This window comes from Mastigoproctus giganteus, chromosome 7 (genome assembly GCF_048544385.1).
Source record: "Mastigoproctus giganteus isolate SK-2022 chromosome 7, ASM4854438v1, whole genome shotgun sequence".
In the NCBI taxonomy this organism is placed as follows: Eukaryota; Metazoa; Arthropoda; class Arachnida; order Uropygi; family Thelyphonidae; genus Mastigoproctus; species Mastigoproctus giganteus.
The window spans coordinates 111,994,256-112,019,207 of NC_143581.1; the positions used below are offsets into that span (position 1 = coordinate 111,994,256).

General features: G+C 39.3%; 1 protein-coding gene across 1 annotated transcript in view; it reads right to left on the reverse strand.

The window, feature by feature from the left end:
• The window catches only part of LOC150083150 (DNA excision repair protein ERCC-6-like), a 382,705-nt gene that overhangs the window by 243,939 nt on the left and 113,814 nt on the right, over positions 1-24,952 (reverse strand). The gene's annotated exons all lie outside the window — the stretch shown is intronic.

Below are 24,952 nucleotides of genomic sequence, written 5' to 3' on the forward strand. Positions count from 1 at the left end.
CCTGTTGCAATAGCACATTGCCATTACTGTCATTAACAACATTAACAACCCTGCCAACCGTTGTATCATCTGAATAATAGTTAACTATTATTATTAAATAATAGTTAACTTTGAATGAGCACAGTACACATTTATCTTATCATTTATTAAATAAATGAGGAGACATTATGCAGATGGCAATAAAATCAAACACTACTATGGGTAATTAAACCCACCCTATCACTACTGAACGGTTGACTACAATTATCTATAAGAATAATTTTTCTTCAAACTTCAGGCATACTAACTTTTCTTCAAATTACAGGCATACTAACATTTCTTCGAAGTACAGGCACAACTTGTTTAATGACACGTGAGACTTGGCAGTATTTATTTAGCAACATTCCTAGACTCTTTATAAAAATACTCTTTATATACTTTACAATACTCTTTATAAAAAAAAAGACTCTTTTTAAAAATACAAAACATTTAAAAAAATAATTTTTTAAAGGTATAACAAAAAGTGCACTGCCAAATAGTAGCCTTTCAAGCTAATTAAAAATAAATCATCACTGCAACATTTTTTGCCAAACTGAAGCATCATTTAATAAGTATAAAGCTCTACATGCTATCTCCATTTATTCTGTGCTTACACACTTACTTGCTTACTGGCTGGCTTCACTTTAAAACGAGTCCAAAATGCACACTGAAGGAAGTTGCCATTGTTGTATTTGGAGGTTTTGGCAAAAGTGCCTCTTGGGCCATATTGTGCCTGTTTATAACTTACTTATGAACAATTTTTTTTTTTTTTTGGTAGTTGTTGGCGCATCGGCTTCTGTGGCCATAATGCACCTCCCAAGGTTTTTGCAGTACTTTGATCCACGCCCGAGGCCGGATTCGAACCCGCGACCTTTGGGTTGCCAGGCAGGCACCTTACCCACCTGACTAGCCCGGTCGGCCTTATGAACATGTTTACATATTAATATGATCACAGATAATTATAGAAACTTATGCATTTCAAATTGTTAAACAGTTCTTCAAAATTTACTTCATTGCCAAGAAGATTTGATATGCTTAACAGTTTCAGTAAGTTAGATAGAAAGCTAATGATGGTTTTTCAGATAGTTCCCTGTTGAAGGCATTCAATGAGAATATGCTTTATTGTTAGCTGGGATTAGCAAAAAGAACAATGAGGAGGATTCTCTCCCATAAGCAAATACAGATGAGTCGGATGGGAATGACTTTTTATTTACCTAATTGTTATTTTATATTGTACTTTATACGTAGTCTTTAGTAATAGTACGCTGGTTATTTTTATTTTTAATTTAAATAAAGAGTTTTTGTAGATTACTACATAATATACATAAAACCGTTATTTCATTTGAATCTTGCAGCCATTGTTTTTGTATAGAGTAGTACGGAATTCAAATTTTTAATTGTGTTAACATGGTAGCTCTAACGTATAGTTATACAGCGTAATACGCATCACTGCATTTAGGATTCTATTAGATAGCGTAGTATTGACAATTATTTAATTAAATTTATTGATCTTATTAATTTAAAATATCATGCCCCAGACTAGAGCAGCAAACCAACGGCACAAAGTGGCAAGAGTGCTGTGACTCGGGGGAGAACTGAGGGGGGCGATTCTCCTATGCATCACAGCCTAAAAAATGTGCCACTTGTGAAATGTTTGTGAAATATATTGTGTAAAAAGGATAGATGGAACAGGACAAGGGTATGTCTGCCAAGGGCAAAAGTTGATGGCGTTGTAAAGCATATATCATCTTTTAAGGGCAGAAAAGGTGATATTATTGTACACGTTTGCACCAATGACATTAAGAGTAAGAGATCTGCAGATTTACTTAACAAGTACAGGTCAATGTTGCAAAAAAGTCATGAGTTAGGGTTAAATTTGAAAGTGTCTGCAATTCTGGCCAGACACGATAGGAGGGCGTACATGATGAGAGCCTTTCAATCAATTCGGGGCTGGAGGGAATATGCAAGGCTCAAGGGGTAGAATTTTTTTCAGCCTGGTCAGTGCTTGTTAACAGGAGAGACTGCTTCTACAGGGATGGGGAAACACTTAAATAGAAAGGGTGCAAGAATATTTGATGATACTATCGAGGCAGCATTAGGTGGGTCGGAAAACTGCTAGATTGGGGGAATTCACAGACTAAAAGGTTAAAAGTAGCCGAAGGCAGAGGCAAAAGTGATTCTTGCACAACTTCTATTAGAATAAATAGCGACCTGGAGCGAGGGGTACTGGGGGTTTCAGGGGCTGATGGCAGTCATTGTGAAACTGGTGGGTATATGGGATGTGTCAGGGTAACTAGGAATAGGAAATGGTGCATGTATGCTTGCATGATAGAAGTATAGTAAATAAATTTGATGAATTTGAAGTGTTGGTCAGGACATCAAAGGCAGATATTGTTGGAATATCAGAGAGTGGTGTCACACAGATATTAGGAATGCAGAATTGGAATTTAGGGAGTACAATGTGTACAGAAAGGATTAGACAGGATAGGAAGGGAGGAGGGGTTATGCTATTAGTTAAGAAACACAGAAAATACAAGGAAGTGAAGCCAGTCGACATTTTAAATTCTGTACAGTGGGATCAACTGACGATGTTACCAACAGTAAATTCTAAGTGGGAAGCATTCAAGGAATTAATCGTAAAAGCTACTAAAAGTTTCATACCTATTAAGAAATATTGTTCAAGATTTAGGCCTAAATGGTTATCAAATGAACTAATGAACTAATGTGACAGAGAACAAAAATGCATGGGATGCATATAAATTATCAAGCGACTCAGAAACCTATGGCAGATATAAGCTAGTGTGTAATCAGGTCACAAAAAAGGTTAGGCAGGCGAAGGCAGATTACGAGAAATCTTTGGCAAAGAATGCTAAGAAAAACAGCAACGATTTCTTTCATTATATAGATTCTAAAAGGAAGGAGATAAATCTGATTGGTCCACTTGATATCGATGGTTCGACTGTTGATGATCCTACTCAGATAGCAAACAAACTGAATGAGTATTTTGCATCTACATTCACACATAAGGAGTTATTAAGGTTTGAAAATGGCAGAAGATTATCAAATTGTACCAGGGTGCTTAATGATTTTGTAATAACTGAGAGAAAAGTGGAGGAGAAATTGTTGAAATTATACATAAGAAAGGCACCTGGGATATATTCAGTTATATTAAAGGAGGCAGCAAAGCAACTAAGCAAACCCTTAGCGATAATTATGAGAGCATCCTTGGACTCAGGGAAGGTCCCCACGGACTGGAGATGTGCAAATATATCCCCAATTCACAAAGGCGGATCGAAGGATGACATGAGTAATTACAGACCAGTTAGTTTAACTTCTATTCTGTTCCAGGTAAAATAATGGAGTCACTGGTTAAAGATGCATTGCAGGATCATGTAGACAAGACTCCAGCAATAATTCAGACACAGCATGGGTTTGTCAAGGGAAAGTCTTGTCTGACAATTTTGATAGGATATTATGATGTGGTTACAAAGGAACTGGATGCAAAAAATTATTTTGATGTCATATATTTGGATTTCAGGAAAGCTTTTGACTTTTCCACTGTTGTTTTGTATATTTATCAATATTAATGAAGGTATATCAGGCTTGGTGTCGAAGTTTACAAATGATAAAAAGGGTTGGCAGGGTTGTTAATGACAGTAATCGCAGTGTACAACTGCAACAGCATCTAGAAAATTTGGGCAGATGGGCTAAGAAGTGGCAACTGAAGTTTAACCTTGACAAATGCAAAGTACTGCATATGATTGGAAGTAACCCCAGAGTAACATACCAACTGTGTGGTACTACACTTAAGTTGGTAGAAAATGAAAAAGATCAGAGAGTAATTGTGCAGTCAGATATGAATTTTTCTGAGCAATGCAGACAGGCTGCCAGAGCAAGCCAATGGGTTTTGTCAATGATACATAGGAATTTTGCTAGCAGGGAAAAGGGAGGTGTTTGTCCCTCTGTATAAGGAAGTGATATAAACGGAACTCATAGATAATACTTGATACTGAAAAATATATATAGCGTTATAACCGTGTTGGGATGCAAGTTTAGGGTTATAGTTTAGTACCGAAAATTGAAATTTTATTGAAATTAAATCGAAATCATGACTCTGACCAGAGCAGAAAATCAAAAGGCTCAAGTTAATGGGTGCTGTGGCTCAGGGGAAAACTGAGGGGGGGGGGGGGCAGTTGCCCTCTGAATCACAGCCTTTTGTTTTGTTTTTGACGTTTGTGGAGCAATCAGGAACGGGACATGATATTGCCATGGGGGATGTCTTTATGTGTGCGCGATGTAAGGAGTGTAAGGAAATCAGGCGACAACTCAGCATTGTTATGGGCCTATATGAGAGCTTGAAGAACATGGTGTATGCCCTAGAAGGATCTAAATTAAGAGGCCCATCAAGCTCTCAGCTGCCCACATCAACGCCAGAGCTTGCACTTCGTCATCACGCAACACAGCGGCAACCCCCAAGGCAGAATGTGCTGGTCCCACAGGAACTAGTAGTTGTTGGTGACTCTATTGGTTGGTGTCAGGGGAAACGAGGAACATGGTATGTAAAAAGGATAGGTGGAACAGGACCAGGGTATGTCTGCCAGGGGCAAAGGTTGATGACATTGTAGAGCGGATATCATCTTTTAAGGGCACAAAAGGTGATATAGTTGTACACGTTGTCACTAATGATATTAAGAGTAGGAGACCGGCGGGATTCCTTAACAAGTACAGTTCACTGTTGAAAAAAAGCCGTGAATTAGGGTTGAATTTGAAAGTGTCTGCAATTCTGCCCAGACACGATAGGAGGGAGTAGATGATGAGAGCCTTATCGATCATTTCGGCCCTGGAAAGACTGTGCAAGGCTCAAGGGGTAGAATTTTTTTCTGCCTGGTCTGTATTTGTTAACAGGAGAGACTGCTTCTACAGGGATGGGATACACTTAAATAGAAAGGGTGCAAGAATATTTGCTGATGCTATTGAGGCAGTGTTAGGTGGGTCAGAAAACTGCTAGCTTGGGGGGATACAAGGACTAATAGATTAACAGTAGCCACCGGCAGAAGTGAAAGTGATTCTTGCACTGCTTCTATTGGAATGAGCAGCAGCCTGAACACACTAGCAAGGCTTTTGTGGATTTACTGGATGATTGTTTTCTTCATCAGCATGTTCGGGAGACAACTAGAGGGAGTAATACTCTTGATCTGATTATCAGTAGTGATTCTTCATGCATTAAGAATCTGCAGATAAAGGAACCACAAGGTGGCATTGATCACTGTGTACTGAAGTGGGATTTACTCAAAGAGGTAACTACCATCATTGGCAAAGGGAAGGGTTTTTGCTTTCCTAAAGGCGACTACAATGGTCTGAGACAGTGTTTAAATTCTATACAGTGGGACCAACTGATGATGTTACCAACAGCAAATTCAAAATGGGAAGCATTCAAAAAACTTATCTTAGAAGCTACTAGGCTTTACACACCAACTAAGAAATATTCTTCAAAGTTTAGGCCTAAATGGATGTCAGATGAACTAATGAGACATATGGCAGAGAAGAAAAATGCATGGGATACATATATATTAATGGGTGACATGGAAGCCTACGATAGATATAAGCTGGTCTGTAACCAAGTCACAGAGGAGATTAGGCAGGCAAAGGTAGATTATGAGAAATCCTGGGCAAATCTGCAGATAAAGGAACCACTAGGTGGCATTGATCACTGTGTGCTGAAGTGGGATTTACGCAAAGAGGTAACTACCATAATTGGTAAAGGGAAGGGTTTTTGCTTTTGTAAAGGCGACTACAATGGTCTGAGACAGTGTTTAAATTCTATACAGTGGGACCAACTGATGATATTACCAACAGCAAAATCAAAATGGGAAGCATTCAAAGAACTTATCTTAGAAGCTACTAGGCTTTGCACACCAAGTAAGAAATATTGTTCAAGGTTTAGGCCTAAATGGATGTCAGATGAACTAATGAGACATATGGCAGAGAAGAAAAATGCATGGGATACATATAAATTAATGGGTGACATGGAAGCCTATGATAGATATAAGCTGGTCTGTAACCAAGTCACAAAGGAGATTAGGCAGGATGAAGGCAGATTATGAGAAATCCTTGGCAAACGATGCAAAGAAAAACAGAAAAGAGTACTTTACCTATGTAAACTCTAGATGGAAAGGGATGAATGAGATTGGTCCACTGGATATTGATGGTTCAACAGTTCAGGATCCTGCTCAGGTGGCTAACAAACTAAACAAGTATTTTGCATCTACATTCACACATGAGGAGTTATTCAGGAAGGGGAATGCCAGAGGTGAAGTAAACTCTGGTAGTGAGCTAGATGATTTTGTAATAACTGAGAGGAAAGTGGAGGAGAAATTGTTGAGGATAAACATAAAAAAGGCACCCGGGGTGGATGGGATCAATCCAGTTATATTAAAGGAGGCAGCAAAGGAAGTAAGTGAACCCTTAGCCATAATTATGAGACCTTCTTTGGACTCAGGGGAGGTACCCCATAGATTGGAGATGTGAAAATGTGACCATAATTCAGAAAGGAGGATCAAAGGCTGACACAAGTAATTATAGACCTGTGAGTTTAACTCCTGTTCCAGTTAAATTAATGGAGGCACTGGTTAAAGAAGCACTGCAGGATGATCTACACAAGACTTCAGTTATAGCTCGGACATAGCATGGTTTTGTTAAGGTAAAGTCTTGCCTGACTAATTTGATTGAATACTATGATGCAGTCACAAAGAACTGGATGCAGGGAATATCTTTGATATTATATATTTGAATCTTAGAAAGGCTTTTGATACTGTTGCACATGGAAGACTGCTGAACAAATTAGAGCAGTGTGGCATTGGAAGCAAATTGCTGCTATGGATAAAGGGATGGGTGAGGGGGAGAAGACAGAGTGGTAATCAATGGACACTGCTCATCGTGGACTAATGTTATTAGTGGAGTCCCTCAGGGTTCAGTGTTGGGTCAGTTGTTGTTTTCTGTATTTATAAATGATATTGTGATGGTATATCAAGCTTAAATGTCCAAGTTTGCAGACGATACAAAGGTTGGCAGGGTTGTTAAGGACACTACTGACGCTATGCTCCTGCAACAGGATCTGGAACGGTTGAGCAGATGGGCTGAGAGGTGGAAAATGAAGTTTAACATTGACAAATGTTAAACTACATATGAGAGTACTACATATGAGAAACAGTAACCCTAGAGCAATGTATCAACTCTGTGGTACTATACTGACAGAGAGAATGGTAGAGAATGAAAAGGACCTGGAGGTTGTTGTTATTTGGTTTTTAGGAGCATTAGCAACTAAGGCCATATTGCTCCGGGAATATGCGGTGGTCATTCCCTGACCTTTCTGCATTCTCCGTATTTGGTGGTGATGGGCTCGAACTCCAGTCTAATCAAGAAGCGTGTGCTACGCACTGCTGCTCCTTCCCACCTGGCTACAGAGGCGCCGGACCTGGGGGTAATTGTGCAGGCAGATATGAAGTTTTCTGAGCAGTGCAGACGGGCGGCAAGAATAGCTCATGGTCTCTTGTCAATGATATATACAGGAATTTTTCTAGCAGGGATAAGGAGGTGATTATTCCCTTGTATAAGGCAATGGCCAGGCCATACCTTGAGTCTGGAGGCCTCATTTCAAGAAGGATGTAGAGCTGCTGGAATGAGTACAGAGAAGGGCAACAAGATTAGTGAATGGAAGAAAGGCTTAAGTTTTGCAAATTACAGTGGAGACTAGGCACCAGCGACGTGATCTGATAGAGGTGTATAAAGCCTTGAATGGTTTGAGTATGCTCAATGCCGATGGGATTGTTCCTCTTGCTCAGAATAATCACCTGTGAGGGCATAAATTCAAATTGAGAAAAGACAGATGTAGGATAGATGTGGGGAAATTTGCCTTTAGCCAGCGGGTAGTTGGTTGGTGGAACAGATTTCCATCCCTTGTTGTGGAAGTTGATAGCCTAAATAAATTTAAGGCTCAGCAGGACAGGTATTACGAACAAACTGAGGGGTGAAATGGGAGTGGGTTTTTTTTTTTTTTTTTTTTTGGCTGATGCTGCATAAGCTTGCTTTCTTGCATCATATGCCTCTACTAATGCTAATGCTAAGGTAATGGTCAAGCAATACCTTGAGTACTGCGTACAGGTCTGGAGGCCTCATTTTAGGAAGGATGTAGATTTGCTTGAGTGTGTACAGAGAAGGGCAACAAGACTGGTGAAGCAAATGAAGGGATCCTCTTACCAAGAGAGGCTTAAGTTATGCAAATTGCAGTGGCCTGAGACTAGGCACCTGCACGGTGATCTGATTGGGGTGTTTAAGGCCTTGAATTGGTTGAGTACGCTGAATTCTGATGGGATCCTTCCACTTGTTCAGATTACGAACCTAAGGGGTCATAAATTGAAATGGAGGAAGGACAGATGTTAGTTGTTAGTTATTTGGTTTTTAGGAGCATTAGCAACTAAGGCCATATTGCTCCGGGGATATGCGGTAGTCATTCCCTGACCTTTCCACATCCTCCGTATTTGGTGGTGACTGGCTCGAACACTGGTCTAATCAAGAAGCGTGTGCTACGCACTGCTCGCTCCTTCCCACCTGGCTACGGAAGCGCCAGAAACAACAGATGTAGAATAGATGTGCAGAAATTTGCCTTTCGCCCACAGGTGGTTAATTGCTGGAACAACCTTCCATTTGTCGTTGTGGAAGTTGATAGGTTAAATAAATTTAAGGAGGAACTGGTCAGGCATTTGGAGGTAATGGTGTAATTTTTATTTTTTTTTTTTTTTTTGGCTGATGCTGCATAAGCTCATCTTGCATCACATGCCACTACTACTACTACTACTACTGATTGGAGTCTTGCCAGAATCACTTCTTCTCGCCTACTTCTCCTGAAACGAGATGTCCACAGCTGTGGTTCTTTTTTTTTTAATCTGCAGCAGTTTGCTATTAATTTGAGTTAGACAGAGTTGAGACCATTGTTTCCTGCATGTTATCTTAATAATAGATTTGTAATTGGTGTAGGGGACTTTCCATTGACAGGAAGATCCAGAGTCAGGATGTTTAGCAGCATCATCCACATGTTCACTGCCTGTGATGCCAACATGACTAGGGATACAGCAATACGTGACCTTCTGGTTGGATGTTTCTAAGTTACATAATCTAGATCGTTGCTCTTTAAGAATGGGACAACAGGGATTAAAAGTAGATTGAATGGCAATGAATGCACTTTATGGAGTCTGTATGCATCAGAGATTCCTTGAGATAGTTGATGTTTATGTTTTGTAGTGCTAGTTTTATTGCATATGGTTCTGGAGTATAGATATTGCATTCAATAGTAAGAGATACAGCCACTGAGAATGTGGAAGAAACTGCTGCAGCACCTAAGATGCATCTGTTTTGGAGCCATCATTATAGATGTGTAGTTTCTCTGAATTTGTCAAAGAGTGCGCTTCATGTAGCTGCTTAAAGTTGGTGTTTGCTAGGGGAACATTTTTGCCCATCTCAGAAAGAAATTGGCACAAAGAAGTGAGTCCCAGGAGGTTCAGCAAGAGAAGAAAAATGCATGGGATACATATAAATTAACACATGACACAGAAGCCTATGATAGATACAAGTTGATCTGTAACCAAGTTACAAAGGAGGTTAGGCAGGCAAAGGCAGATTACGAGAAATCTTTGGCAAGGGATGCAAAGAAAAACAGCAAAGTGTTCTTTACTTATGTAAACTCTAGAAGGAAGGGGATGAATCAGATTGGTCCACTTGATATCGATGGGTCAACTGTTGATGATCCTGCTCAGGTAGCTAATAAATTGAATGAATATTTTGCATCAACATTTACACATGAGGAGTTATTCAGCGAGGGGAATGCCAGAGGTGTATCCAACTCTGGCAGTAAGCTAGAGAATCTTGTAATAACTGTTAGTAAAGTGGAGGAGAAATTGTTAAAGATGAACTTAAGAAAGGCACGTGGGGTGGATGGGATCTATCCAGTTATATTAAAGGAGGTAGCAAAGGGAGTAAGCAAACCCTTAGCCATAATTATGAGAGCTTCCTTGGACTCAGGGGAGGTACCCATGGACTGGAGATGTGCAAATGTGACCCCAATTCACAAAGGAGGATCAAAGGCTGACACAAGTAAACCTGTGAGTTTAACTTCTGTTCCCAGAAAATTAATGGAGGCACTGGTTAAAGAAGCACTACAGGATCATCTAGACAAGACTTCAGTTATAGCTCGGACACAGCATGGTATTGTTAAGGGGAAGTCTTGCCTGACCAATTTGATTGGATACTATGATGCAGTCACAAAAGAACTGGCTGCAGGGAATAACTTTGATATTATATACTTGGATCTTAGAAAAGATCCAAGCACAAATTGGAGCAGTGTGGCACTGGAGGCTAATTGCTGCTATGGATAAAGGGGTGGTTGAGGGGAAGAAGACAGAGAGTGGTAATCAATGGACACTGCTCATTGTGGACTAATGTTATCCGTGAAGTCCCTCAGGGTTCAGTGTTGGGTCCATTATTGTAAATGATATTGATTATGGTATATCAAGCTTAATATCCAAGTTTGCAGACGATACGAAGGTTGGCAGGGTTGTCAAGGACACTATGCTGCTGCAACAGGATCTGGAAAGGTTGAGCAGATGGGCTGAGAGGTGGCAAATGAAGTTTAACATTGACAAATGTAAAGTACTACATATGGGAAACAGCAACCCCAGAGCAACGTATAACTCTGTGGTACTACACTGACAGTGGTAGAGAATGAAAGGGACCTGGGGGTGGTTGTGCAGGCAGATATGAAGTTCTCTGTGCAGTGCAGACGGGCTGCAAGAGTAGCTCATGGTGTATTGTCAATGATATATAGGAATATTTCTAGCAGGGATAAGGAGGTGATTATTCCCTTGTATAAGGCTATGGTCAGGCCACACATAGAGTACTGTATACAGGCCTGAAGGCCTCATTTCAAGAAGGATGTAGAGCTGCTGGAACGAGTACAGAGAAGGGCAACAAGATTAGTGAATGGAACAAAGGGGTGCTCTTACGAAGAAAGGCTTAAGTTTTGCAAATTACAGTGTCTGGAGACTAGGCACCAGCGAGGTGATCTGATAGAGGTGTATAAAGCCTTGAATGGTTTGAGCATGCTCAATGCTGATGGGATTCTGCCTCTTGCTCAGGATAATCACCTGAGAGGGCATAAATTCAAATTGAGGAAAGACAGATGTAGGATAGATGTGCGGAAATTTGCCTTTAGTCAGCGGGTGGTTGTTTGGTGGAACAGACTTCCATCCCTTGTCGTGGAAGTTGATAGCCTAAATAAGTTTAAGGCGCAGCTGGACAGGTATTTCGAACGAACAGAGGGGTGTAGTGGAAGTGGTTATTTTTTATTTATTTTTTTATTTTTTTTATTTTTTTGGCTGATGCTGCATAAGCTTGCTTTCTTGCATCAAATGCCTCTACAAATGCTAATGCTAATGCTAAAAGATATTCTAGAATTTAATGTCCCAACTAAGCATGAGCACTTGCAATCAAAGTTCGGCAGAGCAGTTCATTGCGTTTTATTGTGGTATAGCATGGCATGTTGAGGATCAAACAGGTACTGCTGGCCACAGTGAGATAAAATACTACTAATTCTTGTTGCATAATTATTATTATTATTAAAATCAGTTTACTGAATCAATAAATATGGTCTGCACCACTTACACAGCTATTCAGCCAGGAGGGTGATCGATCATACAATTAATTATTTACATTATATACACTCTCTTAAAACATATAAATCAATTTTTTTATGACCGGTAGATTTAACAAGATCAACCTTACATAATTAACTGACATAGATAAGAAATATTTACAAATTTAGATAGCAGATTTAACAGCAAACAAAATTTGTAAATCTGTACAGCAGGAGCCTGGGATGAACCCGGTATCTTGGTTTCTCAGGCGCTCTAACTGGGTATCCATCCACATGAAGGTTTCCTGAAATTTCTGTGATCTATATCCTTTTTTTGAGTCACAGAACTTGTCTAGGTCAATCGCTAGTCTAGTGATAATCTGGATTGTCTTTCCAGGAAACATGTTACTTAGGCAGCCTAGATTGTCTAGTCCCACTTGAAGAGGAAGCTGAAGGATCAGCCTGATAGCATATCCCACAGTTCTGGGAGTCCTGATGATATCATCAATTCTGTGCATCAATGTGTGGTTATAAGTTTAGTTAGCATTAGAAAATTTTGGGCAGCAATATGCTGTTTTGTCTAAATTCGAGTACGGTAGTGGTATTCTGCCTCCCTTTAGAGTACAGCTAAGTACAATAGCAGTAAATAGTATTCTGCCTCCCTGTATTGTATTCAGCAATTTAAGGATACAATACTCTAACCCGAAAAATTTAATGAAGTCAGTTTTGGGCACTGAGGACCAGATGATGGAAGACTAATTATATGGGATAAAAGCAGGTGGAACATATCAGGTAATAAGCTGAGGGTCATGTATTCCTATGAGCTCTTGGCGCAACAGCCCCATTGCTGCATAGGACTTCATTCTGGTGATGCTTAGATGCTGCTGAAATGTGAGGCCCTCTTCCCACGTTAAGCTAAGTTCTTATGACTTTTCCTACAGGTTCCCCTGCAATATAATTTCCATGTTGTTCCTTAACCTTTTGTTTGTAAAGGTCATTTGAGCTGATTTAGGGTGATTAAGTTCTAAACTGATTGAATCTAGATATACCTTTCTAGTTGTGTTTTTTGATTGGCCAGTCGACTGATGGTAGCTGCTTGATTAGGACTAGATGATGTTACATATATTTTAATGTCGTCCACATAAGACAAAAAAGTCCTGTTCTGATAAGGGAAGAAGGGCCCCAGCCTGTGGTACTCCTCTAGTGACCAGGCATCTATATTGATAGTCATTATGATAGTTCTGATAAGTAAGTAGAAGCATTTAGGTTTTAGAATTGCTTCTAAAATTTGTAGAGAATTATTTCAACATTACCTGTAATGTTGAAATAATTCTCCAAGGTATGTATTAAGGCATCAAAACTGACACAGTCATGTGCTGCTTTCGCATTGAAGAAAATGACATCAAGTGGCACTCGGGGTTCTTTATATTATTGTAAATGAGTCAAGCAACAAAGTACTAGTAAACCTGCCTTTGACTACCATGTGGAGGTAGGAAGACCGCTCCCTAACTAAACTGTAAGGATTTTCTCCAGAGATGTAGACGGGTTGATATATGCTGTGGATTGGAGATGTTCTGAAGGCTCCCACAGCTACCCTGAGGACATTATGTTTAGTGGTGTTCAGATGTAAGAGATAAACTTTTCCTAGCAGAGCCATTGACTGGTGATCCATAATCTAGGTTCAAATTTAGGTTCTATAGGATGAGGAGGAGCTCTATCAGCATTCCAAGACATAGCGGAGACAGCTCTTAGCATTTTCATTTTTTTTTAAAAACAAGTCATCTGAAAGTAAGATATATGAGTAGCAAAATTAAGTTTGCTATCAAAATATAAGTCCAATGAACAAAAGTTGTTGGCAAGAGGAATCAGATTGCTTTTTAAATATATTTCTGAATCCGGATGTAGTTTGCATTTTTTAAAGAAGTGAATTTCGGTGGATTTCTTTTCTGCTAGGGTAACCATTCTATAATGCCCATGATTCTATTTTGCCTATGGAAATTTGAAGTTGCCTTTCAATGGTATTCACAGTTTCTGATTGACAAGAGATAATGAGGTCGTCAACAGACATGTATGATTCAAATGTATTTAGTACATCCTACGTAATGTTTGTAATTCTTATTGCAAATAATGTTGCACTGAGGAAAGAACCCTGCAGACCACCCGCCTCTTGTTCATATGATTTGGATAAATTGTTCATGTATCTAACCAGAAACATTCTGTGGCATAGGAAGTTTTGTATAAATTGGGGTAACTGACATCACAAGCCAAAAGAATGAGGATTTTGAAGTACGCCATACTGCCAGGTGGTATTGAAGGCTTTCTCAATATCAAGACTAATCATAACCAGATGTTGTCTCCTTATGAAGGAATTACAGATCTTTGCTTCAGTTTTTATCATTACATCTAATGTAGACCAAATTCTTTCAAACCCTGTTCAGCAAGTTGCTATTTTCCGGGAACAACATTAGCCACCTGTGAACCAGTTTTTCCAGGATTCTGCCTAAACAGCTAGTCATGGAAAGGTACGACCCTTTGACAATTGAATGATGCCAGGAGTTTGGGTAAGTATTTTCTAAAAATATTTGATTGTAATATTTTAACAGTTTTCCTTTTGCTCTGTTATTTGGTTGTTTTAACATTATGTAATAGGATCCCACCTGGACCAGCAGAACTACTGGATGATTTTCTGCAAGACTAAAAGCTTTGTTAATGTGAATGTGGCTGGTTGTATGGGTCTGAAACCATCATAGTAAATTTGATCTTATGCTGTTCTACATATTCTTTAATCGGATACTGCCAAAGGATTCAGCTAAGGCATTTGCTATTTCTACCAGTGAGGACAATTCCTTCCCTATCCAGTTCAGTATTGAAGCTGGGGACTGCCATATTTGCCATTTAAATGTTTATATTTTCTTCCAAATGAGTCTGATATCCATGTCATTGTTTATAGGTGAGTAAAAACTAATCTAGGCATCTTTCTTTGACCTTCTTATTTGGCAGAAATTGCCTTGGAGGCTTTTAAAATTAATTAGATTACTAATTGTGGGGAATTTGCAAAACAAATTCGAAACATTTTTTCTGTTTGGCATGCATACAATCTTGATTCCACCAGTAGTTGCTGTCTATGTTTCCCAGGCAAAGACTTTGGTATTGTGGAGGCAGTAGATTGTAATATCTAATTATTTATAGGTACAGAGACATTATGTAATATCTAATTATTTATAGGTACAGTGACATTATGTAATATCTAATTATTTATAGGTAAAGTGATATGTGCTATGATTAGACTATCTCATCGATAACTGGACATGAGAGGAATATTCATTCCTGTATGCCCAACGAAATTTCCAAGGGGGGGGCAACTCAGCAGAGGAGACTTTACATGTGTTTGAAGCGTGCAGACAATCAGTAGATGATCACTATTTAATAGGGTATCGAGAACTCTCCAGTCCATATTTAGAATTAGCATTAGTAGTGGAAAATAATGCAAGAAAGCAAGCTTATACAGCAACAGCTACAAAAAATTACACTTCCCATTTCACCTAACCATTGTCTCCAAATTTCTCTAGTTCTTCCTTGAACCTGTTTAAGCTATAAACTTCCACATCAACAGATGATTGTTGTTGTTGTTATTTGGTTTTTAGGAGCATTAGCAACTAATGCCACATTGCTCCGTGGATATGCGGTGGTCATTCCCTGACCTTTCCGCATCCTCCATATTTGGTGGCTCACGGGCTCAAACCCCGGTCTAATCAAGAAGCGTGTGCTACGCACTGCTGCTTCTGCCCACCTGGCTACGGAGGCGCCATCAACAGATGAAAGTTTGTTCCAGCAATCAACCACCAGCTGAATAAAGGCAAACTTCCGCACATCTATTCTGCAATCTTGCTTCACAATTTGAATTTGTGCCCCCCCCCATGTGTGTATTTCTGAGCAAGAGGAAGAATCCCATCAGTATTGAGCTTGCTCAATCCATTCAAAGGCTTAAACACCTCCATCAGATCACATCGCAGGTAGCTAGTCTCCAGACACTGCAATTTGCAGAAATGAAGCCTTTGTTCCACTCATCAATCTCATTGCCCTTCTCTGTATTCGTTCCAGCAACTGCACATCCTTTATAAAATGAGGCCTCACCTATATGCAGCGCTCAAGGTGTCATCTGAACATTTCCTTGTACAATGGAATAATCATCTCCTTAACTTCTTGTATATTATTGCCAAAACCCCATGAGCTGTCCTGGCAGCCTGTGTGCACTGCTCAGAGAACTTCATATCCAACTGCAAATTATGTCAGGGCTTTTTCATTTTCCACTACACTGAGTGTAGTACCACACTCAGGGGTACAATAAGCTGCATTTAACCTGCAGATAAGCTTCAACTGCCATTTCTAAGTAGAAAAGTTAGCATAACTTTTCTAGATCCTTTTGCAGTAGCATAGCCTTCATTCCTGTCATTAGCAACCCAACCAACCTTTGTATTTCTGCAAACTTGACCATTAAACCTGATATGCCTTCATCAATATCATTGATAAATATAGAAAACAACAATGGACTCAACTCCGAACCCTTGGGGTACTCCACTAACAACATTAGTCCACAAAGATCAGTGTCCAATAATTACCACTTTGTTTTCTCCCACTCAACCATCTCTTTATCCATAGCAGCAAACTGCACTTAACGCCACACTGCTCCAATTTGTACAACAGCCTTTTTTGTACAACAGTATCAAAAGCTTTCCTTAAGTCCAAGTATATGATATCAACATTATTTTTTGCATCCAGTTCCTTTGTGACCATATCACAGTATACAATTAAACTGGTCAGAAAGGATTTCCCCTTAACAAACCTGTGTCTGAAGTATAATTGCTGTTTCCTAGATTATCCTGCATTACTTTTATTACAAGTGACTCCATTAATTTCCCCGAAACAGAAGTTAAACCAAAAGGACTGTAATTACTGCAGTCACTCTTCAATTTCCTTTTGTGAATCTGGGATACATTCGAACATCTCCAGTCTGCAGGGACCTACCCTGAATCCATAGATGTGCTCATAATTATGGCTAATGGTTTGCTTAATTCCTTCATTGCCTCCCTAAATATAATTGGATAAATCCCATCCACCCCATGCACCTTTCTTATGTTTAACTTCAACAATTTCCCTTCCACTTTCCTCTCAGTTATTACAAAATCATTTAGCTCCTGTTAGTGCTTGATAAACTTCTGGCATCCCCTTCAATAAAGAATTCCTCATATGTGGTAGATGCATAGTAGTAGATGTTTGTCATTCAGTTTGTCAGCAACTTGAAAAGAATCATCAACAGTCAAACCATCGATAGCAAGGGGACCGCTCTGATTCATCCCTATCCTTCTAGTGCTTACATAAATAAAGAAGCCTTTGCTGTTTTTCTTTGCATCTACCCAAAGATTTTGCATAATCTGCTTTCGCTTGCCTAATTTCCTTTGTGATTTGATTACAGACTGGTTTATATATAGCACAGGTTTCTGTGTCGCCTGATAATTTATATGCATACTATGCATTTTTCTTCTCTGACATGATTCTCAGTTCTACTGACATCCAATTAGGCCCATACCTTGAAGAATATTTCTTAGTTGGTATGAAAAGCCTAGTAGCTTCTATGATTAATTCCTTGAATGTTTCCATTTAGAAATTGCTGATGGTAACATTATCAGTTGGTCCCACTGTATAGAATTTAAAAACTGTCATCACCATTATAAATGCAAAAACATTTCCCTTTACCCTTGATAGTGCTAACATTTTTAAGTAAATCCCAAACCAATACATTGCGAGCAATGCCACCTAGTGGTTCTTTCATCTGTAGATTTTTAATGCATGAATAATCACTGCTGATATCAGATCAAGGGTATTACACTCCCTCTTGTGGCCTCTCTAACATGATGATGTAGAAAACAGTCATCCAATAAATCCATAGTCTTGCTAGTCTGTGAGTGACCAACCAAAAGTTCCGGTCAGTATCAGGAAAGTTAAAATCTCTCATTAGAAGACATACTTAATTACTAGCTCATTCTATTTCTCTGTACAGTTGTCTGTTGTACTCATCAGCATCATTAGGCCTATAACACAATCATACTCTCATTTTTGAACTTTTTTCCAGTGCTTCTGTCACACCAAACTAACTCAATATTACACAGGAAATCCATGTAAACTGGATGCACTGCATTAGATTTTATGCACTTCTTAAGTAATAGCATAATTCTTCCTCCTCCTATCCATCTGTCCTTTCTGTGCAAACTGTACTACCCATATTTAAATTTGCATCGCACCAAATCTCTGATATCCCAACGTTTGCATTTGATGTTATGGCCAGCACTTCAAATTCGTCAAATTTATTTACTATGCTCCTGGCATTGGTTTACATGTGCCCATTCTTACTCCAATGCCAAACAACACAAAGTGCTTGGGATAGCCATGAGATAAAGGCTCCATTGGAAAAGAGAGAATCACCAAGTTGTGATCTGAGGTGCCAAAAGGACTACTCACTTCGACCGTGTACTTAGCATTAGCATTAGCATTAGTAGAGGCATTTGATGCAAGAAAGCAAGCTTATGCAGCATCAGCCAAAAAAAAAAAAAAAAAAAAAAGTAACATAAATAAATAAAAATAACCACTTCCACTTCACCCCTCTGTTCGTTCGAAATACCTGTCCAGCTGAGCCTTAAACTTATTTAGGCTATCAACTTCCACGACAAGGGATGGAAGTCTGTTCCACCCACCAACCACCCGCTGGCTAAAGGCAAATTTCCGCACATCTATCCTACATCTGTCTTTCCTCAATTTGAATTTATGCCCTCTCAGGTGATTTTTCTGAGCTAGAGGAAGAATCCCATCAGCATTGAGCATGCTCAAACCATTCAAGGCTTTGTACACCTCTATCAGATCACCCCGCTGGTGCCTAGTCTCCAGACACTGTAATTTGCAAAACTTAAGCCTTTCTTCGTAAGAGAACCCCTTTGTCCCATTCACCAATCTAGTTGCCCTTCTCTGTACTCGTTCCAGCAGCTCTACATCCCTCCTGAAATGAGGCCTCCAGGCCTGTATACAGTACTCTAGGTGTGGCCTGACCATTGCCTTATACAAGGGAATAATCACCTCCTTATCCCTGCTAGAAAAATTCCTATATATCATTGACAATACACCATGAGCTACTCTTGCAGCTCGTCTGCACTGCTCAGAGAACTTCATATCTGCCTGCACCACCACCCCCAGGTCCCTTTCATTCTCTACCACTGTCAGTGTAGTACCACAGAGTTGATACGTTGCTCTGGGGTTGCTGTTTCCCATATGTAGTACTTTACATTTGTCAATGTTAAACTTCATTTGCCACCTCGAAGCCCATCTGCTCAACCTTTCCAAATCCTGTTGCAGCAGCATAGTGTCAGTAGTGTCCTTGACAACCCTGCCAACCTTCGTATCGTCTGCAAACTTGGACATTAAGCCTGATATACCATCATCAATATCATTTATAAATACAGAAAACAATAAAGGCCCCAATACTGAACCCTGAGGGACTCCACTAGTAACATTAGTCCACGATGAGCAGTGTCCATTGATTACCACTCTCTGTCTTCTCCCCCTCAACCACCCCTTTATCCATAGCAGCAACTTGCCTCCAATGCCACACTGCTCCAATTTGTGCAGCAGTCTTCCATGTGCAACAGTATCAAAAGCCTTTCTAAGATCCAAGTATATAATATCAAAGTTATTCCCTGCATCCAGTTCTTTTGTGACTGCATCATAGTATCCAATCAAATTGGTCAGGCAAGACTTCCCCTTAACAAAACCATGCTGTGTCCTAGCTATAACTGAAGTCTTGTCTAGATGATCCTGCAGTGCTTCTTTCACCAGTGCCTCCATTAATTTTCCGGGAACAGAAGTTAAACTCACAGGTCTATAATTACTTGTGTCAGCCTTTGATCCCCCTTTGTGAATTGGGGTCACATTTGCACATCTCCAGTCAATGGGTACCTCCCCTGAGTCCAAGGAAGCTCTCATAATTATGGCTAAGGGTTTGCTTACCTCCTTTGCTGCCTCCTTTAATATAACTGGATAGATCCCATCCACCCCAGGTGCCTTTCTTGTGTTTATCTTCAACAATTTCTCCTCCACTTTGCTCTCAGTTATTACAAGATTCTCTAGCTTACTGCTAGAGTTGAATACACCTCTGGCATTCCCCTCACTGAATAACTCCTCATGTGTGAATGTCGATGCAAAATATTCATTTAGTTTGTTAGCTACCCGAGCAGGGTCATCAACAGTTGACCCATCGATCTCAAGTGGACCAATCTGATTCATCCCCTTCCTTCTAGAGTTTACATAAGTAAAGAACTCTTTGCTGTTTTTCTTCGCATCCCTTGCCAAGCATCTCTCGTAATCTGCCTTCGCCTGCCTAACCTCCTTTGTAACTTGGTTACAGATCAACTTGTATCTATCATAGGCGTCCGTGTCACGTGTTAATTTGTATGTATCCCATGCATTTTTCTTCTCTGCCATATGCCTCATTAGTTCATCTGACAACCATTTAGGCCTAAACCTTGAACAATATTTCTTAGTTGGTATGTAAAGCCTAGTAGCTTCCACGATAAGTTCTTTGAATGCTTCCCATTTTGAATTTGCTGTTGGCAATATCATCAGTTGATCCCACTGTATAGAATTTAAATACTGTCTCAGTCCATTGTAGTCGCCTTTACGAAAGCAATACCCCTTCCCTTTACCCCTAATGGTAGTTACCTCTTTGAGTAACTCCCACTTCAGCACACTGTGATCACTGCCACCAAGTGGTTCATTTATTACTTAGAAGGGTTGTTTGTGAGAAAAAGATCAAGTGTGTTGGCTGTATGGTTAGGATTGTCCGGTATTCTGGTAGGTAAATGAACAATCTGTGTGAGGTCATTATAATAGCAAAAGCCTCAGCATCTCGACCAGCTGGGCCTGTGTGACTAGAGAACGGAAGCCAGCTGGAGTTGTGAACATTAAAATCACCAAGGAAAATTACCTCACTGTTAGGAAAGTTGGACTGGAGAAAGTCAAGTTGCAAAGAAAGGAAGTCAAAGTGCTCCAAGTGATTAGTGGAGTTGGGAGAACGGTAAAGACAACAGATGAGGTAGAGAAATTTTAAGCCAGAGAAGATTGATAAGAGAAGATTCCAAATTACCAAGTCTCTGACAAGGAATATCGGAATGGACATATGCAGAAGTACCACTTTAGGTGTTGTTGTTGGAGTGGGATTTATTGGCAAGGCTGCTATGACCAAACTGCATCACCTTTAGGGCAAAAGGAATCATACCTTCATTGAAGGCCTGAAATGCCAATTCCTAAAAGGTTTTATGATATATAAATATGAAAACGCTCAATTTTTGTAGGATACAATTGTCATATAGGATACAGTTCATCATAATCTGGGGGTAAACAAAGATATTGTCATCAAAAGATTAGATAAAGGGGACAAGGTAGACAAGGTAGTTATTCAGAATAAACTGGACTTTATTATATCAAACAGTTCAACCTACATGGAGATATTTACAAAATTAGCAAATCAATATAACAAAACACTAACTTCGTACGGTAAGAGTGATTTTATTTCTATGGCTCAATTAAAGAGCCGAAAGCTAGGACTTGTTTTTTTTTTTTTTTTTTTTTTGATTTGGTAGTTGTTGGCGCATCGGCTTCTGTGGCCATATTGCACCTCCCAAGGTTTTTGCAGTACTTTGATCCAAGCCCGAGGCGGGAATCGAACCCGCAACCTTTGGGTTGCCGGGCAGGTACTTTACCCACTCGGCTAGCCCGGTCGGCCTAAGACTTGTAATATTCCAGTACTTGGTCCTTGAGGTTGTCACAGACATTCTCTCAGATATGCCAGACAAGCTGTTCTTGCTACCTGGGAGTCTAAAACGCTGATGGAACTGATATTCGGGTGACACTCAAGTCAAAGTGGACCCAATTTCGGCGAAGTCCGGACGGTCTATGACAGCCAAATCCTCTGCTTGCACCTTCACGATGGTGGGACTGTTAGTAATCCTGGGTATAACCTTCATGCATAAGTACATGGTGGGTGACCACCCAGGTGTGAACCAACGTAAGCAGGGGTCGAGGTGTGGCGCCCACACCACATGGAGGAACGCCGCCCCTCTATGTTACCAGGCAGTACTAGGTGGTAGATGACTCCCATCAACCGGCGCAATACCACCACTTTGCTTATTGGAGGCTTGAAGTGGTGAAACCCATGTTTAGTCTCTAGAGCTAGGTTCCAGTCAACCCTTCCCTATCTCTTCCATCATGCAGTATGATTGATGACTTTTGAGGTTATGATGAACATCGTGGCGAGATCCAATATTTCTTACATTTCGAGGGTACAGCTCTAAAACTGTATTCGCAGACCACCCGCTAGTTAGTACACCGGACAGACACTATTGGTAACTCTCTAGGAGGCTTCCAAATCAGCTAGTGTATAATCTTGCTACCTCTGCTCTGCCAGATAGTGACTGCAGGGAGTCCGAGTAGTGTGTATGCGGGGAGCATTGTCGAGGCCACGTTATGTCAAGGATCTTGGTATATTCTTACCATGTGTATACCATATCAAAAAATTTCATTACTTGATACAGCATTTCCCACCCACTTTTTCTTACTATTGAATACACAATGAAATGTCAAACTAATAGAGCAAGCTTATCTGCGAAAAGATCTAAACCTTGGTTTTCTCTTTCACTCTCAGCGTTACTTTTCTTCCAAACAGTTGCTCACTTTGTATAAATCGCAAATCTGCCCTACCATGGAATATTGTTCCCACATCTGGGGTGGTGCCCCCAAAACCTCTCTCAGGCTTCTTGATTCCATTCAGAAGAGGGCAGTTAGGTTAATTAATGATTCATCTCTAACAGAGTCTCTCCACTCGTTTTCTCATAGACGCACTGTTTCTGCTGCATGCCTCTTCTACAGATACTTCCATGGGCACTGTTCTTCTGAATTGGCTTCTATAATTCCCGCTCTCTCTTGCAAAACAGTCCGAACACGTGCCGCCACCAGCCAACATCTATTTACTGTCCAACTTCAAACTCACAGAAGCAACTTTTCATCTTCCTTGTTTATTCATTCAACTGCTGTTTTCTAGAACAACCTTCCTTCATATGTATTTCCTGAAAATTACAGTCTACAGTAGTTCAAGTCCAATGTCAACAAATATCTTCTTTTGTCTTCTCAACCTCCAACCCAAGCATGGTACTAAGTACTATAGGTTCTAATACCTCTCGTGTTTGGGGTTTACATAAAAAAAAATAAAAAAAACTATTTGGACAAGTTAAACTTAATAAACCCGGATTTCCCATAAGACCAATTGTATCCTACAAAAATTTAGCATTTTCAGACTTTGCTACACATTTATATAACATCATAAAACCTTTTGATAAAATACAGTATAAAAAACTATACCATTCTATTTAACAGTCTTAAAGATGTCAAACTTCGCAGTAGTGATAAATTATTTTTGTTAGATGACACTTCCCTACATAAAGAGTGTAGTCGTCCATATGTAAATATGGACTACACTCTTTATGTAGTTTGGGGGTTGTTAAATGACTGTACCATCGTGATTAATCACTCTGACTTGCCTAAAAAAGAAATTTTCCATTTAATCAAGCTTCTATGTGAAGATAATTATTTTGCTTTTAAAGATATGATATACAAGAAGATTTTTGGATTACATATTGTTTTAGCCTGAGCGGCCTAATAGTAGACTTCACTACAAAATTAGGTCTACAAAATCTATCTTGGTAATATTGAGCACATACATTTAACACCATTTCTCACCCGCATTACTTACTATGAGAGATACCTTGATGATGTCCTCGTTATAATGGATTATGACATCACTCAGGACATTCTACAGATATTTAACAACATTCATATGAAACTACATTTTACATTGGAGAAAGAACATATTGAAATAAAAGCTCTAATTTTTTTAAATTTCACTCTTACATAAGATAAGCAAAAAATACAGTTTAAAATTTACCGATACGAGGATGTTCCTTCACTACATACATAGTAAAGGAACACTATGGACCTCTTATATATGTAAACATCTGTTTACATACATAACAGGTCTATAACATTTAACCAGTTCCTTAACGCTTACAAATATTCTACTTCTGAACCCACCTTAGAATTAGGTTTTTAAATAGGGGCTATCCACTCTCCATTATTAATCAAATGAGATTACAAGCTAAAAATAAGTCAGAAAATATGATACCTATTAATGAAATCAATAAAAAATACTTTATTTCTATTCCATATGTCAAACTATGGTACAGGCAACTCATTAAACTTGTAGTCAAATTCAAAATTGTAGTCAGGCCTATGCAAAACCTTCATAATATATTGCGAAATCACACAGTTCTTCCTTTTCTCTCGATACAAGTAAATGGTCTTGTATACAATACTTCTTGTGGTCAGTTTCATCGTACCAACAGTTGACTCAGTGTACTCTTGATTTACGTGTGAAACAACACGCTGCTTCGGTCCGCACATCACAGGCAAACACATAGGAATTGATATTTCATGCCTTCAATGAAGATCACATATTCCTGTTTAATGAAGTAGAAATTTTAAACATACAACATAATTACATAACATTATTGATCGCTAGGACCCTTGAAATGAAGCTACACTCAAATTCTATGTGTGCCGTGCTCACCTAATTTCGGATTTATGGTCTTTTTTACACATGTGCCAATACAAATAATCTCTCCATTTAAGAACTTAAAACACACACATGCACAGTTATTTCCGCCCTGTGATCAAGATGAATAGTCAAAGCATTCTGCTTAAAAAAGGCAAAATACAGTAAATTTTGTGGTTCTCAGCTTTCAATTCCACTGTGTGTTACAGCGGTCATATCTCTAAGAGTGAAAGAATTCATTAAATCATTTTATCTGTTTATTTTATTTGTTTACATTTGGAGAGCATTGACCGGGAGCATTGTATGCAAAAGATTGAGGTAATTTCTTATATAAAAATATATTGTTACAACGTAGAAGTTATTGAGTCTTGTAGCACTGCATTTTTTACAAATTTCATTACTAATAATATCCACCACAATTAGTAAAGAATAACAGTACAAGATTAATAAGCTGGTTTTGGTTTTTATGTGAGCATTAGATATAAAAAAAAAAAAAAAAAATTACAAATAAGGAAAATAATAAGGATCATTTACCGTATTTCCCC